The sequence below is a fragment of the Ornithorhynchus anatinus genome, chromosome 1 (assembly GCF_004115215.2).
Source record: "Ornithorhynchus anatinus isolate Pmale09 chromosome 1, mOrnAna1.pri.v4, whole genome shotgun sequence".
Classification (NCBI taxonomy): domain Eukaryota; kingdom Metazoa; phylum Chordata; class Mammalia; order Monotremata; family Ornithorhynchidae; genus Ornithorhynchus; species Ornithorhynchus anatinus.
Genome location: NC_041728.1, coordinates 22,233,521 through 22,247,667, shown reverse-complemented (window position 1 = coordinate 22,247,667; position 14,147 = coordinate 22,233,521). Strand labels below are relative to the sequence as shown.

General features: G+C 45.3%; 1 protein-coding gene across 3 annotated transcripts in view; it reads left to right on the top strand.

The window, feature by feature from the left end:
- The window catches only part of ZNF366 (zinc finger protein 366), a 62,828-nt gene that overhangs the window by 16,453 nt on the left and 32,228 nt on the right, over positions 1-14,147 (top strand). Inside the window, exon 1 of one of the 3 annotated variants that reach the window (XM_029076138.2) lies at positions 11,683-11,755. The exons of the other annotated variants lie outside the window; for them this stretch is intronic. The gene's annotated coding sequence lies outside the window, so the exon portion shown is untranslated. Of the gene's footprint in view, positions 1-11,682; positions 11,756-14,147 lie in introns of those variants that run through there. 3 annotated transcript variants of the gene reach the window in all.

The window sequence follows — 14,147 nt, the reverse complement described above, 5'->3', positions numbered from 1 at the left end:
AGGATTACAAACTATAGGTTGGTTGCCCAGGTAGGACTGAGAGGCAGGAGACTGAAGCTTTGATCCCACCTCGGTCACTGACCTCTTGTGTAAACTTGGGCAAGTCACTTAACCTCAATGTGCCTCCATTTCCTGATCTGTAAAATGGGGAAAAAATACCTGTCTCTCCTTACCTGTTAGATTGTGAGGTCTGTGGCACAGAGCCTGTGTCTACTTGATTATCTGGTACCCGTCCAATGCTCCAGAACATAGTAAGCACTTGGTAAATAGCATCATTAGTGAGTGCTTACTAAATACCATCATTATCATCTCAAAAAGAGTTCAATAGCCTCAACTTCTTCTTGAAATGCAATGGAAGTCTATTTGCTAATGACCACAGAGAAGAGCTTTATCTTTTTCAAGTATATTTTTTGCTATATTTTTTTGTGGAGAAAAAAAAGAATATTTAATTTTTGACACCAACAAATGGCAGGACTTTTTGCATTTTATGGAAAACTTGGCACCCAGAATATATTAAATTGAGTTTCTTTTCCCATACGTGCTGCTTAGATATAAAAGTGTAAATTTAAGGCTGGGTTTGTTTAAATGTCAGCCATTTTCTGAAATGATTTTTCTAAATATAAAGATTCATGAAAAATAAATGAAAATACCATTTGGGGAAAAATCTAACCAGAAATCCCCATACTTCTGAAAAATGGGAGGATACAGGCCAGGGGTCATAATGGATCCCGGACTGAGCGGTAATGAAGCGCTTTCTTTCAGAGCTGTATAAAAATGGGTAGAATGCTCAGGGATCACAGAATCCTATCATTTGGGAATGAAAAGAGATGAGAAAGTTAAGAGGACATCTCATCCAGCCTGCTGTCTTCAAGTAGAGCCTTATCTATACCTAGGCAGATGAGAATTTTCCCTGTATTTCAAGGCCCCAGAAAAGATCTCCCCATTTCCCTTGCTAGCTCATTCCAATGTTTAAAGACCCTAATTGTCCAGATATTTCTTCCTTCTATCAATCAGAAATAGAATGTTATGGGTGGATGAAGCGGAAGGTTAGGATTGGATGACAAGAAGACAGACAGCGAGGGCCCTTGGGAAGTTGGAGTTCCCTGCTAGATTGGAAGATCCTCCTTGGAGTCAATCAGTCAACCAATCAGTCATTCATATTTATTGAATGCTAGCTATTTGCAGAGCACTGTACTAAGTGCTTGGGAGAGTTTGATTCAACAGAGTTAGCCGGACCCATTCCCTGACAACCATGAGCTTACAGTCATGTCTTCCTAACTGTGCACTCTCCCAAGTGCCTAGTACAAAGCTTTGCAGTAGTAGCAGCAGCAGTAATAATAATTGTGGTATCTGTAAAGCACTTACTATGTGCCAGGCACTGTACTGAGCGCTGGGGTGGATACAAGCAAATCGGTTAGATGCAGTCCCTGTCCCATGTGGGGCTCACAGTCTCAATCCCCATTTTACAAATGAGGTAACTGAAAGCCCGGTGAAGTGAAGTAACTTGCCCCAGGTCACACGGCAGACAAGAGCCGGAATTAGAACCCATGACCTTCTGACTCCCAGGCCAATGCTCTATCCACTATATCATGCTCCTTTTATTATTGAGCACCCACTTGATACAGTGTGCTGTACTAGATGGTAGGGAAGTACAGAATTATAAAGGGACATACCCTGCCCAAAGGGAGCTTACACTCTAATGGGGAAAACAAACAAAATATTTACAATTGCAATGGTCAAAATAAATAAATGGATTGATCAGGAAACACTATCAATTGGTTGACGGGAGATGGATCATCTTTTCTTGATGGCTTGTGGTGAGGGGCTGGGGGCAAATAATAGGGCACTTCCTGGACCCAAGCTGTGGGGACCCCAGCATCTGAACTCCTCCCTCTCTCTCCAGGTTTGTGGGTGCCTTGGTATTTACCTGCTTCATTAACTTCTCAAAGCTTCTCCTACAGTTGATTCATTCATTCAATAGTATATATAATAATAATAATAATAATGTTGGTATTTGTTAAGCGCTTACAATGTGCCAAGCACTGTTCTAAGCACTGGGGTAGATACAAGGTAATCAGGTTGTCCCATGTGGGGCTCGTAGTCTTAATCCCCATTTTACAGATGAGGTAACTAAGGCCCAGAGAAGTTAAGCAGCTTGCCCAAGGTCACACAGCAGACAAGTGGTGGATTTATTGAGCACGTACTGCGTGCGGATCACTGTTCTAACCCCTTGGGAAAGTACATGACAACAATAAACAGTGACATTCCCTGTCCATAGCAAGCTCACCTACTAGAGTCGTGGAGATTGACATCAAAACAAATAAATAAATTTACAGATATGTACATAAGTGCTTTAGGAGCTGGGACGGGGGAAGAGCAGAGGGAGCAAGTCAGGGTGATGCAGAAGAGAGTGGGAGATGAGGAAAAGTGGGACTTAGTCTGGGAGGGCCCATTGGAAAAGATGTGCCTTCAGTAAGGCTTTGAAGCCGGGGAGAGTGGTTATTTTCCATAGAGAATAAGCTCATTATGGGCAGGGACCGTGTTGTAGCGTACTCTCCCAAGTGCTTAGTTCAGTGCTCTGAACATAGCAAGCACTCAATAATTATCACCGATTGATCAATTGATCCCACCCCACTTTGCCCGATCTTTAATGACTTGAAACCCGTTTTGCCCTTCCAACATTTAGGCAATGCAAACCACCAGCCCCAGCGACTAAGAGCAGGGAGCAATTCAGAACTCCCCGCTTAGACTGTAAGCTCACTGTGGGCAGGGAATATAGCTGTTGATTGTTGTATTCATTCATTCAATAGTATTTATTGAGCACTTACTATGTGCAGAGCACTATACTAAGCGCTTGGAACGTACTTGTTCTCTCCCAAGCACTTAGAACAGTGCTCTGCACACAGTAAGCACTCAGTAACTATGATCGAATGAATATAATTGAATGAATTGTTTCGGAGGAGTGGGGAAAGCCACATTCCGACTGCTGGCCCCTCGTGAAGACTCTTTTTCAGCCTGTGTCTTGATTTCTGTTCATTTCCCTACCGACTGTTGGTTGGCCTTGCTTTACAATCTCTCATTGTACCAGAATAGCATCCGGAGTGCTAAGACATTTACCGATCTCAGGGGATTTACAGATGGCTTTCCTTCCCTGAATATCCCATATGCTCTTGCCTCCCCAGAAAATCTTGAACGAAGATATTCATAGGCTGGATGATCATGTCTTCTTGAATATGCATAACAATGGAGAGTCTCAAGCCTATGATCTTGCTTTTTCTCCTAATCAATACTATTTACTGAGTGCCTACTGTGTGCAGAGAACTATCTTAAGTGCTTAATAGAGGAAAATTGAATTAATAATAATAATAATTATGATATTTGCTAAGCGCTTACTATGTGCCAAGCACTGTTCTAAGCACTGGGGTAGATACAAGGTAATCAGGTTGTCCAACGTGGGGCTCACAGTCTTAATCCCCATTTTACAGATGAAGTAACTGAGGCACAGAGAAGCCAAGTGTCTTGCCCAAAATCACACAGCAGAAAAGTGGAGCTGGGATTAGAAACCACATCCTATGACTCCCAATCCCGTGCTCTTTCCACTAAGCCATGCTGCTTCTAAATTAATAATCACGATCCCTACTCTCAGGGAGCTTCCAATCTAGGCACAGTTTCCTAATAAGAAACTCTCGGCCAGGAGCATTTTCTGAATTTTGTGTTTACTCCCTAGAGTAATCTAGTGCCTGCTGCCCACAAGATGTGTACAGCCTACGGGGGTAGTTTACAGTCTAGAGTCTTTCATGCCCATTCCCAGCACTTGTGTATATATCTATATTCAATTGAACATTCATTTTGCTTTATACTGATTTGCTTAGGAATATTTTTCTGTTTACTTCACTGGAGTGTAAGCTCCTTGTGAATCCAGAACACGTCTTGTGCTTCTGTTGTCCTATCCTAGTGCTCAGTATAGCAAACCACCTTCTCTAGGTGCTCAGTAAATGCCATTACTACCACTAGTTTGCATCCTTTTGTCGTCTTCTCGGGCTAAAATTATTTTCCTATAATTTAAGCTCCATGATAGCAGGGTTTGTGTCTACCAACTCTATTGTACTGTACTAACCCAGGAGCTCTGCCCACAGGATAACGCTCAATAAATACCATTGATTGATTAGTGGAAATAATCAATACATAAGCTCCAAAGCCCCTCTCAGGGTCGCCCTTGGAGAGTTTCCAGTAGTCTACCAGTCTCAGCTACGGAAGGGAGAATCAAGCAGAGGCCTACCCATTCCATTCCTAGTTTGGGCAGTGGCTAGCAAGCGAAAGGCAATCTGTTACAAGTCAAAACTCGCCCACAATAGGCACCAGCGGCACGGGAGACAGTCTAGGGCAGAGACTTGAGTTTACTGCACAGAAGGCGGCAATGGTAAACCACTTCCGTATTTTTACCAAGAAAACTCTATGGATACACTACCAGAACGATTGCAGATGGAGAGCGGGGAGTTCTGGGAGAGTTGTGTCCGTGGTGTCGCTCTGGGTCGAAAACAACTCGACGGCATAAGACAAGCCCCAAAGGAGACCGAAGTGTTGAACTCCGAGCGTATCTGTGAACAAGTTTATGTATTAGGGCCAGGCTTACAGTCGGGTTTCTAAGGAAGTAATTTCAATTCTTCAAACCAACGAGATCAATCAAAAATCAGTCTCCTTCCCTTACAGAGAGCCGAGTGTCAAGACGATTGTTTTAGGACAAAGCCCATTGTGAAGGCTTGGCCCTTTCCTCTAGTGAAAGTTTCGAGGTATCTCCGGCATTATGTTGCTTTGCCATCAGTGACTTTCAAATCTGTTCAGACAACATTTCCTTGTGTTTCAGAGAAATTTAAACCGAAGGGAAAGGCACAGAGGTGGGAGGGATGTAATTACTAAGCAAAATCTCCCTCAGATATTATTATCTTTTAGTATTCCAGGGGTGGGATGCTTCGAACCAGAGGAGAAATCAAGAAGATAAGCAGATTAGAGGGAACAAAGTCAACCCTGGAGTAGTAAAAGGACCTTAGCAGGAAGCCCTCACTTTCACAGACGAATCTGAACAAAACCACAGTGCTTGATGACCTGGGCTCATGTCACACTAGTAAACAGTGAGGGAGATTTGCATTTAATCAGGATGTCAAGTTGAAGTTAAGGTCAAACTGGTTGAAAGGAAAGAAATAGCAAATTAAATAGAGCCCCTGCCCCCACATACACCCACACTCCCGCAAAATTCTACTTGTATATTTGCCAGCTCAATTTGGGGAACCGTGAATCAATGAAGAGTATTCACTGAGCACCAACTGCACACAGAGCACTGCAAGTAAGTGCTCTGTACTGGGAGAGTACAGTGACCGTAGAAGAGCCGAAGGCATCGGGGCAGGAGCCTCTTTGGTAGACCTTAAGTCTATGCAGGGCCATTTTTCTCTTTTCAAAGGCAGGATTAAGGGCTCATGCCTGCCCATCCCCCTACCAGGCCACCTCTGATGCCACTTCTTGCCCCCTCCTACCTCACCTCAATACTCTTCCACTACAACCCAGCCCACACACTTCACTCCCCTAATGCCAACCTTCTCACTCTATTTCGACCTCATCTATCTCACCGCTGACCACTCGCCCACATCCTGCCTCTGACCTGGAGCTCCCTCCCTCTTCATATCTGACAGACCATTACTCTCCCCCTCTTCAAAGCCTTATCTAAGGTACATCTCCTCCAAGAGGCCTTCCCTGACTCAGCCCTCTTTTCCTCTTCCTGCATTGCTCCGACTTTATTCATTCCCCCAGTTCCAGCCCCACAGCACTTATGTACGTACCTGTAACTTATTTATTTATAATTAATGTCTGACTCCCCCTCTAGACTGTAAGCACAATGTGGGCAGGGAATGTGTTTGGTTACTGTTATACTGTACTCTCCCAAGCGCTTAGTACAGTGCTCTGCATACGGTAAGTGCTCAATAAATACGATTGACTGTCTGACCTTGTGTTTATTATTCCTGTTTGATTGTTCTGGGATCCCAAACTCAAGCTGCTGCTAAATCTCTTACTAAAACCTGGATAAGTTGAGAGTCAGCATAGCCTAGTAGAAAGAGCACAGTCCTAGGAGTCAGAGGATTTGGGTTCTAATCCCAGCTCTGGAAATTGTTTCCTGTGTGCCCTTGGGTACATCATTAACTTCTCTGTGCCTCAGTTTCTTCAACTGTAAAATGGGGATTCAATACCTGATCTTGCTCCTATTTAGACTGGGAGCCCTATATGGGACAGGGACTGTGTCTGACCTAATTAACACTTACCTATCCCAGGGTTTGGTACACTCTTTAACACATAGTAAGCAGTTTACAAATACTGTTTTAAAAAAATCAATTCAGGATGAAATTTAAAAAGGGGCATTTTTAAATAGTGAGTGAAAATGATTTAGTGTAAAATTCACTGGACTAAACTTCATCAAGGCACTTCGCCTCTTTGGGTCTTGGTTTCCTAAACTGCAAAATGGGGATAAGATGCCTGCTCTCCCTATTTCTCAGAATGTGAGCCCTGTGTGGAACAGAGACTGTGTCTGATCTTCTGATCTTATTATATCTATTCCTTTAGTACTTAGAACAGTGCTTTGTCACCTATTCCACACTTAATAAATACTATTAATGATAATAATAATAATAGTATTTAAGTGCTTTCTATGTGCCAAGCGCTGTTCTAAACACTGGGGTAGATACAAGGTAATCAGCTTGTCTCATGTGGGGCTCACAGTCAAGCCCGTTGTTGGGCAGGGATTGGCTCTATCTGTTGCCTAATTGTACCTTCCAAACGCTTAGTACAGTGCTCTGCACATAGTAAGTGCTCAATAAATACTATTGAATGAATGAATATTGAGACCCAGAGTAGTTAAGTGACTTGCTCCAAGTCATACAGCTGGCAAGTGGCGGATCCGGTTTAGAACCCATGACCTCTGACTTCCAAGCACATGCTCTTTCCACTAAGCCACTCTGCTTTGAGCACCTACTAGGTCTTGGGCACTCAGAAAGTACAAAATAACAAAGTGACATCTTGACAAGCAAGGGAGAACTGTGTTCTGGCTGATGTTGGGAGGGAGGTAGTTCCAAGCCCAGTGTTGGGTGGAAGGGGCAGTGTGATGGAGAGGGTGGAGGAGGGAGAGTCAAGAATGAGCTGCAGCTAGAAGGTTGTCTTGGGAGGAGCAAAGACAGAGAGTTGAGGGGAGAGTGGGAGAAGAGAGCAAAAGATAAAGTGGGGCCAGAAGTTGGACAGCCTTGAAATAGATTTTGAGGATTTTTTGGTCTGATGTGAAGAGAAGGAGGGAGCCAGTGGAGGGGGTTGAGGAGAGGAGAGAGGTGGTCCTAGCAATGACAATTCAGTAATGCGATCCTGGCAGCAGTGGGTAGTGTAGATTAGACAGGGGGTGTGGTTGGAAGCTGGGAGACCACTGAGGAGCCAATAGTTTAGCCAGAGCAAGACCATTGCTTTTTCCAGGGTGGCTAGGAATGCTGGGAACAGAATTAGTAAATGTGATCTCTGCCCTCAAAGAGTTTACAATTTAATGATTCATTTTTAGTGGCTGGTTCTCCAGTATCCCTAGCAGGGAACGTATCTACCAACTCTGTTAAACTGTACTCTCCCGAGCACTTAGGACAGTGTTCTGTACACAGTAAGCATTCAATAAATACCATTGATTGAGTCCTTTATCACAATTGAGTTGTTCATTAGGAAAACCATTCATTTCCATGACAGAAATTTGGCTGTGAGGTAAAAATAAATAAATAAATATATCTTCCCCCCCTCCACTTTCACCAAATCAGTTGAGTTGGAAGTTCTCCAATCATATTTTATCTCAGCAGAAAAAGAAGTGGTAAAGTTTTGTTGGAACTAAATATCAAAAAGACCAGCTGCTTCTTCCTAAATGTATGTGATAAATATTCCAAAGGTGTGAAATGCCAATCAAAGCACAACGGAAGATAGTTTTGATAATTGTTTGTTGCTGCAAAGACGAATGCAGAACCAACCTTGTGACAAATTACATGGAAAACCATTAAGAGAGCTGCCAAAACATCAGTTCCACTTTGCAGCAGAGATGTTGAGGGGAAACGCTTCTCACTGGAAAGAAGAAGTTTTATCCTGCAGCCTAATCAGCACATCAAGGTAATTTCCCAGGGAGAAGTGAAAAAACAGCCCAACCTTTCAGCAGCACAGTGTTCAGGCAGGGGAGAGAGCCTGCTCCTCTCCACTTCCTGCTTTTCAATCACTCCAGATCAGTCAAGAGTTTATGTGCTTCCAATTATAATTCAGTGAGCAACCCGAGTCAGAGAAGGTGAGACCCGGAGGGATGGCTGTGGGGTGGGACTAAGTGGATGAAGAGGAAAGAAGGGGATAAACGTAATCCTTGCCACCCACACATCCTAAGACCTCCTGTTTTGGGGAACTTCACATTCACTAGGGAAGTAGCGTGGCCCAGTAGAAAGAGCCTGGGGTTGGGAGTCAGGAGAATGGGGCCCCAATCCCTGTTCCACTACTTGCCTGCTGTGTGATTTGGGGCATGATGCCTCAGTTTCCTCATCTGTAAAACGGGGATCCGACAGTGCTCTGCACATAGTAAGTGCTCAATAAATACTATTGAATGAATGAATGAATGATTTCTGTTTTCTGTCCCTCCTAAATGGGAGGCCCATGGCAGCCAGGGAGTGTGTCCAAGCCCGTTGTTGGGTAGGGATTATCTCTATGTGCTGCCAAATTGTACTTTCCAAGTGCTTAGTACAGTGCTCTGCACGCAGTAAACACTCAATAAATACGACTGAATGAATGAGTCATGTCTACCTAAGCATTTAGCCCAGTGCTGGGAATGTAGTGAATGATTAATAAATTCCATCATCATTATTATTCATTCCACTGATTCAGTGTGCTGATTGAGCAGCTACCATGGGCAGAGCCCTGCCCTAGGAGCTTGGGAGAATACAATAAAAGTAGAAGATATGGCTCCTGCCCTCGAAGAGTTTCCAATCTAATGGAGGAATCTGACAGTGATAAATTTTATACCTAAAGGCATGGGCAGGAGGAACAAATCCAGGCGCAGCTACTCAGTCATACTTTGTCCCCAACAATATTCTTCTAGCTCACCCAGAGCTGAAAAAAAAGGTGCAACCCTGATGTGTTGGTTAACTGGTGGGGCACTCCCGGCCAACTCACTTCACTTCTTGGGGCTTGCTTCCTCCATCTTGGGAGACACGAACGGGGTACCATCGCTACTCTCCTATTACAACCCAGCCCGTCCACTTCTGTCCTCTAATGTCAACCTTCTCACTATACCTCCATCTCATCTATCGCGCTGTCGACCTCTTGCCCACGTCCTGCCTCTGGCCTGGAACGCTCTCCCTCCTCATATCCGACAGATAATTATTCCCCCCCACACACACACCTTCAAAGCTTTAGTGAAGGCACATCTCCTCCAAGAAGCCTTCACAGACTATGCCCTCTTTTCCTTTTCCCCCCTATCTTCTGCATTGCCCTGCCTTGCTCCCTTTATTCATCACCCCCCACCCCCAGCCCCACAGCACTATGTACATATCTGTAATTTATTTACTTATATTAATGTCTGTCTCCCTGTCTAGACTGTAAGCTCGTTGTGGGTAGTGTGTCTGTTATACCATTGCATTGTACTCTCCCTAGTGCTTAGTACAGTGTTCTGAACACAGTAAACACTCAATAAATATGACTGGCTGACTGGCCCATGTGGTCCTGAGTCCCCTAGAGCCTGGAATGAGCCACTTGATCTCTGCAGCAGGTACCATTATTGCTTCCTGGGGGACTCAGGTGATGGAGATTTCATTCTTTTCTCTTCTGACAAGCCGGAGGTGCAGTTGAGTATCAAACTTCAGAATGAGATGGAAGAGTGTCTTGGGAGCAATAGGGCAAGTACTCAGGAAGCTCCTCATAGGCAGGGACCAAGTCTACCAACTCCCTCAAATGCTTCGTACAGCACTCTGAATACAGTAAGTTAGATAAATACCACTGAATGATTGATTGATTGAGCTGAAATATTCATGATCATTTCCCACCGGTTCCCTTGACGCCAGCTCAGAGCACATTGACTCAGTCCTGAGATGAAGGAACTCAGGAGCCTGAGACTCAGTATCCTCACAGCTGTGGATACTGAGTCTCAGGCTTCAATGAGGGAAGCTGCTGAGTGACCTCCTTCACAGTTCCCGAAGTTCCCAAAGTCCTGTCCAAGCCACAGTGTGGTGTGGTGTGGTGTCTGGTGAAGACACAACCAGGAGAGGGGCTCTGGGGAGGAATCTGTTGGAGGTGGCTGGGTGGAAAGAGGAAGCCCCATCTTGATTATCTTCAGGAGAGGGGAGAGGGTAGAGGTGGCTCTAGAGAGGGAAAAGCAGAGCTGGCGACTTATTATTTTTCTTTTTAAGATATCTGTTAGGTGCTTACTATGTGCCAGGCACTGTGCTAAGCACTGGGGTGGATACAAGTTGATCAGGTTGAACACAGTCCATGTCCCACAGGGGGCTCACAAGCTTAATCTCCATTTTACAGACGAGGTAAGTGAGTCACTGAGAAGTGAAGTGACTTGTACAAGGTAACACAGCTGACGAGTGACGGAGCCGGGATCAGCACCCAGGTCCTTCTGACTCCCGGGCCCATGCTCTATCCACTAGGCTCCTCTGCTTTTCAGGGGATTCTCAGGGGATGACAAGCCATTGGGCATTGTAAGCCTGCTTGGCATGTGAAGGGGCCAAAAGTTTGGCTTTAATTGGGCTGCCATAAGGGTCTGGTCAGTCAGGGCCAATGGTCCAATTCCATCCCCTGTGGGACCCTGCCCCCTGGCAAGCAGGGCATTGGAAGAGGGAAGGAGAAAAGTGGGAGGAGTCTTGGTTCTGAATCATCCTCTCCCCTCCCAGATGCCCTTGCTCTACCCAGTCAATCAACAAACATTTGTTGAGTGCCTATTGTCCTGAGCGCTTGGGTGGCCTAGCGGGGGCCTGTCTTTGGTAGAACTGCATCCTAATCCTGGCTCCACCACTTGTGTGACCTTGGGCAAGTCACTTCACTTCTCTGTGACTTCTCTATGCCTCAGTTTCCTCATCTGGAAAACAGGGATAAGATACCTGTTTTCCCTCTTACTGAGACTGAGCTCTGTTGAGAGTGGGACTGCAACTCATCTGATGGCATTTTATCTATCCCAGCCCTTAGCACAGTGCTTAGCACATAGTAAGCACTTAACACATCCCACAAATATTATCATTACAATAGACCTAATAGGCCCAATCCTTGCCCTTAAGCATCTTACAATCTAGCCAGAGAGACAGACACTAAAATAATTGACTGATAAGAGCGAGAAGACCTCTCTCGGGGTCGCACCTGGAGAGTTTCCAGTCCTCTACAAGGCTTGATTCTGGGAGGGAGAATCAAGCAGAGGCAGATCCATTCCATTCCTGACTTGGGCAGTGGCTAGCAAGTGTAGGACAATCTGCTACAAGTCAAAACTCACCCACGCTGGGCAGCCGCGGCATAAGAGAGAGGCGAGGGCGGAGACTCAAGTTTGCTGTGCAGAAGGAGGCAATGGTAAACCACTTCTGTATTTTTACAAGAAAACTCTATGGACACACTACTAGAACAATTGCTGATGGAGGTGGGGCGCTCTGGGAGAGATGTGTCCATGGCGTCGCAGTGGGTCGGAGACGACTCGACGGCGTAAGACAAGAGCGAGAAGGAAAATGGATCTGTGGTGAGTGAATGTTTAGGTAGTGGGTTATGTTGGCTGATTATGTCACTGAGAAACAGCTTGGCCAAGTGGAAAGAGCACAGGCCTGGGAGTCAGAGGCCCTGGGTTCTAATCCCAGTTCCACTACTTACCTAAGTGACCTTGGGCAAGTCACTTAACTTCTCTGTACCTCTGTTCCCCCACATCTGCCAAGTGGGGACTCGATACCTGTTCTCCCTCCTATTTGGACTATGAGTCTCATGTGAGACCTGATTATTTCGTATCTACCTCAGTGCTTAGTAGAGTGCTTGGCACAGAGTGAGTGCTTAACAAATACCACAGTTATTATGGTATGGAAGTGCTACAGGTAGATGTGAGCCCATGACGGCATGGTTGGCACAAAGTGCTGGAGTTGGGGTTGGGGGATCGAGCTGGGGCACTGGAGACATTAACAACTGTCGGGAGCCCTGCTCCATAGGAAGCTGTCTGCAGTCTTTCCAATAGGGGTGACGGGGGGGGGGGGGGGGCACTCTGTGAGCGGAAGAGGAGACAGAGGGGGAGTTAAGTTACGGAAGAACTTCCGCTCCAAACCCCAGACTGGCCTGATGGGCCGCACGCCAGGCTAATTGCTATGGACCTGCACCTCTCCTAGGGATGCCCCTGCCCTTTGGTCATCCCCCTACCAAGAGAAACTGTGTAGCCTAGCAGAAAGAGCACAGACCTGGGAGTGAGAGACCTGGGTTCTAATCCTGGCTCCACCACTTGCCTGTTGTGTGACCTGGGGCAAGTCATTTAACTTCTCTGGGACTCAGTTTTCTCATCTGTAAAATGCAGATTTAATACTTTTTCTTTGTCCCACTTAGACTGTGAGCCCCATGTGGGACAGGGACTGTGCCGACTTGATTCTATTGTATCTACCTCAGCTCTCAGTAAAGTATTTGGCACGTAGTAAGTGGTTAACAAATACTACAATTGCTTTTATATCATTTTTATTATTACTAATTATTCCACTCTCGTAGAGAGGAAAGGGACTTCTAAAATTGGAGTCCTTGGGGATACACAGTGTCCTCAGGCTACCCCATCCCCCGCAGCTCGACCTGCTGCTGCACAGAGCAGACATAATAATAATAATAATATTGATGGCATTTACTAAGCACTTATTATGTGTCAAATACTGTTCTATGTACTGGGGTAGTACAAGTTAATCAGACTGGACACTGTTCCTGTCTCACATTGGGCTCACACTCTTAATTCCCATTTTTCACAGATGAAGAAACTGAGGCACAGAGAAGTTAAGTGACTTGCCCAAGGTCAGCAGATATGTGGCAAAATCGGGATTAGAACCCATGGTCTTCTGATCTTTGCCCTCTCTTCCATTCATGTGAACCACCTGACCTGGAATTGGGGAGTAGAAAGGAACAATTGGGAAAACAATCCATCCATCCATCAATCAATAGTATTGACTGAGTGCTTACTGTGTGGAGAGTACAATGTAACAGAATTGATAGACTCATTCCTTACCCAAAAGGAGCTTACAGTCTACAGGAGGAAATAGACATTAAAATAAATTACATATACGTATATAACGGCTGCAGGGCTGAGGGTGGGGTGAATATCAAGGGTTTAATGGGCACACATCCAAGTACAAGGCTGATGTATTAGGCACTGGCAGTGAGAGAGACAAGAATGAGGTACAGTGAATCGGTGGGCCTTAAAGGAATGAAGTGTGCGGACTGGAATTTAGTAGGAAAACAGAGAGGTAAGATAGGAGAGGGAAAGCTGATTGGGTCCTTTAAAGCCGATGTAAGGAATTTCTCTGGCATGTGGAGGTGGATGGGCAACCACTGAAGGTTCTCGAGGGCTGGGAAGACACAGACTGAATGTTTTTATAGACAAATCATCTGGGCAGCAGAGCGAAGTATGAACTGGAGTGGGGAGAGACAGGAGGCAGGGAAGTCAGCAGGAGGCTGATGCAGTAGTCAAGGCTTGGATCATCATGATAGCAGTTTGGATGGAGAGGAAAAGGCAGATTTTAGTGAACACTGAACTGACAGGATTTGGTGACAGACTGAATATGTGCATTGAAGGAGAGGGATTAACTGTAGATAATACTATGATTACAGGCTTGTGCAACAGGGAGGATGGTGCTGTCCACAATGATGGGAAAGTCCAGGGCAAGACAGGGGTTGGGTGGGAAGATGAAGAAATAGAGAAAAGGAAAAGGAGAGCGTTCTGGAGTGGGCTCAAATAGCCCAAATGGGGCCAGGAACTAATAATTAATAATAATTGTAGTATTTGCTAAGTGCTTCCTATGTTCCAGGCACTGTTCTAAGCACTAGAGTGGATACAAGGAAATTGTATTGGACACGGTCCCTGTCCCACATGGAGCTCATGATCTTAATCTCCATTTACAGAT